A 5797-nucleotide genomic window follows, 5' to 3' on the forward strand; every position below is an offset into this window, starting at 1 on the left:
AGAGAGAGAGAGAGAGAGAGGCCTATTACTCCTTTTTGAAGCTTAGAACAGTCTGGCTATATGTTTTCGTTATGTGAACAAGAGCATTGTGAACATTCTTCAAAACGTGGTCTTTTGGGTTGTCCAAACCCAATGGGTTTGGAATGACATAAGGGTGAATAAATGATGACAGAATTCTAACTTTATGGGTGAATTATTTTTTTAATGTGTCAGACTTCAGATTGAGAATGCTTTAATGGCACATTTATGCAGGAGAAAGTGCATCAGGTCTTGCGGTGAGTGAACAGTAATGCTGAAGGGAATGTCACAGTATTAGTCTCTTTCATGCTAACTCTTTGGTAGGCACCCAAGAATGATCAGGGAAGTGTTGTTGATTCTCTTTGCTCTCTGAATAGGGTTAAAAGTTACCCCAGGGGCATTTCAGCATGGTGCCTTCGCTCTCAGCAGGACAGCTGCTTCAGTTTAGTGTTTTAATGAAAAGACGGCCGCAAAACAGACTAATATCAGTGCATTAAGACAGCTAAATTTAAATAGAAGTTGAGTGGGATTTTGTGACGTTAAATCGTATGCTGCTGCCATTGACTTTAACAGCTGTCTCTGTGAGAATTTGCCTTATTGTTCAAATGTTTTCAGAGCTCATTAATAGAATATTTTTTCTGATGATTTCATTTGTAATTTGCCTGGCCTAGAAAGTTAGTTCTGGTTAGTTTTGATTTGACTAGTTTTACTTTATTTTACTAGTTGAACTTTTTATACTAGTTCTTCTTACTGTAGTTCTACTTTTAAAATCAGATCTTTGTTTTCATTCAGAAGAAATTTTTGTATTATTGAATTATTGCAGATTTGCATCGAGTTCCGTGTTTGCAATGTGCTTTTTCAACACAGGTTCAAAATGAGATTATGTTGCTGCTTGCACATTTTGTGACCAGGGCCGGATTTACGCATAGGCATTCTAGGCACATGCATCACGAGTGCAGTGCTGTACCAGGTGAGCTACCGAGCAAGTTTTCTACATAACGTAGTATTGTGCAAGGAACCACATGAAAATAAGTCTTTATTTAGTTTTCTTTCCTTACAAAGGAATTCAATTAACTATGCAGTAACTACAAAAATGAAATTATTCACAATTAAAATAGAATTGATTCTGATTGTGAAAAATTATTTTCCACAAAACGCATAGTGATGAAGTAGTTCCAGGTGCAGTACGGTTCCAAATCACTGCGTCAAATTATTTCAGTTATTTCAAAGGTCCATACAGCCTAAAACAGCAAAAAAAAAAAAAAACACTGACCAAACAAGCGTCTTGAAATAAAACATCTGAACAATGTCTTGAGGGGTTGTAACCATGGTATAAGCAGAATAATTGACTCTGGTCCTTTGAATTATTGAAAAATAATGTACACCCAAGGTGGTAATCTGCTTCATTTTGTGGCCGCATTACTGTGTCACCTCAGGTGTGCATTATTTTTCAATAATTCAATGGCCCGTCATCAATCATTTCAGTCATTGTGACTGTAATGTTGCATACTATCGTTTAACACCTTTATTACTGCATATTGCATACTGTTTCATATGCTATTTAAAAAAAAATAGCAGGTAGTACATAGTATACACTGCACAGTAAGCAGTAGTACAAACATGGACTCTTTTCTTCTGCTTTAAGAAATGAAAAAAAAATATTCCTGTTCCTTTGACATAGAGAAGAACATCCCACAGGTCAGCTGGGGTCCCCAAGTGACAGTGTGCTCACCAAGTGTAACTCTCCTACACCAAAATGTCGAGCACTTTGTAATTTTACCTGACAACAATGGCTTTGCAAAAGAGCATCGGGTGCTCGGGTCCATGTCAAAAGTAAATGAAGGTTTGGAAGGAAAAAAAACCTCTGGGTTGTGATTGACAGTCCTACTGCTCCTTAGAACCAGGCCTCGGATTCTTGAAAACACAGTCAAAAGCTTTTCATGACAGCATCGCCTCACGGATAAGACGCTCCTGTGCGTCACTGTTCTGAGATGTACTCACAAAGTCTGCCCTTCACCGAGCACAAAACATGAAAGAGTCTGCCTGATATTCCTCTCACTAAGAAAAACATCCTCTTAACTGCGCGTGGCATTCAGAGACCTGGGAACTGAAAGAATCCTCTTTTATCTGTATTCAGCTGAGCAGTCTAAAGCCACTAAGACACATTACTGTGCTCAGTCATAATGCTTATATTTCTTCTCACTGTTCGACATGATATAGATGGATCATATGTGATAGAAATCAACATTTGAGTGAGAGATTATAAATGGAAAGCAGCAAATAGTGTGCTGAGCAGCACCATTCATGTTTTTATGCCTCCTGTGGCTAATTGCCAGGCCCTCTGGGTGCTGTTCCCTCTGCTTGCCTCGGGCAATTACAGGAAGTTGTTTTGCATCCAAATTCTCGAACATGATTTCTTGCATGGCATTAGCTGTCTGAATAGTCATCATTAGGTGCACATGAGCCACTTGATCACAGTGACGGCTGCTGGACTTATCATGTAAAGTGTAGATTTACCATAATGTAGGCCTGGAATACTTGATTCTAATTGGTTAGTTGCAGGATTCAGCTGACGGGTATTTCATAATGTTCATTGTCGTCCATGGTAATGATTTATATCAGACTGCTACCGAAACCGGCACTACTTTCAGTCTCTCATAAATGCAACTAGTGCCATCTTGCAACTCATTTATCGATTGTTGAGAAAATGACATTCATTATTACTGTAATAGACCTTAGTCAGCATAGTGCCATTACTGCCATATTTATTATTTGACAGGAATGAACATGAGGCTATAAGGGATTGAATTACAATGTGTTCGATGGATTGTACAACATACAGTTCAGCTAATGTACTGTCTTTCCAAAAAAAAACAAAAAACATTTAATTTGTTAAATTTATTTTGGCGTCCAAGCTGATTAAGGTCTATATGGTTGCAGTATTCATCTTTTAGGACGATGGTTTTGTACATTGTAATGAAGAACTTTTCAGCAGAAGCTTTAAGATAATATACATTTCATATTATCTACACTACTGTTCAAAAGTTTGGGATCAGTACGATTTTTTAGTGTTTTTGAACTCTTATGCTCACCGAGGCTACAATTATTTGATTAAAAATACAGTAAAAACTGTAATATTTTTAAATATTATTACTATTTAAAAAAACGTGTAATTTATTCCTGTGATGCCAAAGCTGATTCTTCAGCAGCCAATATTAAATTTGTTAGTGTCACACAATCCATCAGAAATCATTCTAATATACTGTTTTGGTCCTCAAGAAACATTTCTTATTATTATCAATGTAGAAAACAGTTGTGTGATTTTTTTGGTTCTATTTATGCAGAAATATAGACAATTCTAAAGGGTTCACAAACTTTCAAGCAGCACTGTATTACTATTAAATATTCAGTGACCATATTGCTCTATTATAGTTTTTCAGGATCTAGCCATCAAGCAGGAAATATTTTTATAGCGGATATCAGAAGGACGATTGATCTATTTTGCGTATTGTACATTATAATTTTGTGATGCATAAATCCACTTAAAATTTGTTTACTATTTTTTAAATGAAATTTGTATATATTTATTAAATTGGCCATGCATAAATTTACTTAAAACTATTTATTTTAGGTTTGTGGTTATTATTGTTATTTTAGGTCAAAGTTGTATATATTTATTAAATCAGCTGTTTATCTATTATCATCCACAACATGAATAAATAATTGTCTTATCAGTATTGGCTATAATTTCAATTTCGATGCATCTCTACCAATAAGCAATCACCCAGCTACATAGAAATATGCTACATGCACCTTACCAGACCTTATCCACTATATTTTGCAGCACAGAAATAAGCTATTTTCATTGAATCTGCAAGATGTCTGATTCATTAGCCGTTATATGTAAATAACTAGAAGAATAACAGCAGCTTAAGTGTTGTAAACGGTAAAACTGTTTGTGCAAATTATTATGATAATGAATTAAAATGGAATGATAACGAATATCATTTTTCAATATCAAGCAGCATAATGGATTGTTTTTGTACATGTAAAATAACTGGAAGCCAATGACAATGGAAGCCTCGCACATTCAAGTTATCATTGGTCTCGTCTGCTCTTATACGTTAAAAATAAAGTGAATGTATCACATAGCGACACTGTAGCATTGTGGTGGATTTTTGTGTAGGCAAGCATCAGTTCGTTTTTTTTTTTTATAATATGTATATATATAAATTGTTCCATTATTAACAATACTGGTAAAGTGTATTTACAAGCTGTTCTACAAAATAATCACATTTGAAGTACATATTGTTCATTTGTATTACTCAGTACTTGATGAGCCTCTGTCTCACAGTCATTATATTTCCTTGAACTCTGAGGTTGATAGTTCTGTATCATTTGGCACTTTTCACACTTTTCTTCTGTTTTAGTTTGGTACGCTTTTGTTCTAAGAGGCTTGTTAGTCCAGATGCCCACCTGTGTTTGCATAAAGAGCTTGGTCAGCAGAAAAGTGCAGCCCTCCACGTACAATTCAGCAAAATCCTCATCAAAAAGAGCTTTCATCAACATATTGTCCTTTAATTACATCTGATTGTGAGATTGAATCTCATGGCAGTTCAAAGTGAGTCATTACGCTGATGAATCCATTAGAGCAGAACCTCTCAAACTTCACCGTACACAACTTTTCTTTTCAGCTCTAGACATAAACTCCTTTCCAAAATTTTAGCATCACTGTCTGTTGGCATAGACAGCCAAAAATGAACATACTGTCATCATTTACTTCTTGTCATGTCCATCCAAACCCGTTTGATTTTCTTTCTTCTGTGGAACATGAAAAAGCATATTTTTGAAGAACATTGGTGTCCGAACAACATTCTTCTCTTTTGTTCCACATAAGAAATAAATGTGTACAGCTTTGGAACGACATAAGGGTGAGTAAATGATGATAGAATTTTTCTTTGTGGGTGAACTGTCCCTTATAATGGAATCTCATAACAGACCGTTTGACATGAGCTGCAATTTTCTTATAGTCCTATGTCTGGAGGCACTAGCATTATTGGTGGGCTTCATAATTGCCAAAGGTTTTGAAAATCTGGTCATTAATAAGTAGTGCCAGTAAAATATTCTATTTTGACAAGAAATCTGTTTTCTTGCTGTCAAAAGTGAACATTCTGGAGGGGAAAATGTATATTGCATCAGTTCATAATATATCATATCATGAACATGATGAATGTTTATGCATCCTTTGTATAATATCTCCATATGTGGGCAGAGAAAATCATATGGAACAGTGAAATTGCACTCAATGACGATAACTTCTTCAAAGTTGCTTCGACACTACAAATCGCTCTTTAGTCCGTCAAAACAAAATGTACTCAAAATGTATCACATGAATAGCTTTTTACACAAAGGACAGACTTGAAACTAAAAGTTAATTTCAGCTGAGTGTGAGGTGTAGCATATAGAAACAAAGCTTGTGACTTTAATTAGCAGAATAAATGAGTAGCTCACACAAATATTAGATGAAAAAGTCCATTTTAATTAAAGCTATTTTTATTTTTCTATATACATTTATTAAAAATTGGTAACACTTTGGTAATACAAAATCAGTGCAATGGGCCCAAAATTCCTAGCGACGCCACTGCCTATGATGATGCCTTAAAATGCTCTCAGCTCACTATGGTTTAGTGCGATATTTCCTCTATATGGAAGTGCAAAACTACCTCCAGCTGAGTTATTTTAAGCTATTTGTGTGTAGAATTTCTATTCATGTGTGCCT

This window comes from Sinocyclocheilus anshuiensis, unplaced genomic scaffold (assembly GCF_001515605.1).
Source record: "Sinocyclocheilus anshuiensis isolate Anshui unplaced genomic scaffold, SAMN03320099.WGS_v1.1 scaffold100, whole genome shotgun sequence".
Taxonomy (NCBI): Eukaryota; Metazoa; Chordata; class Actinopteri; order Cypriniformes; family Cyprinidae; genus Sinocyclocheilus; species Sinocyclocheilus anshuiensis.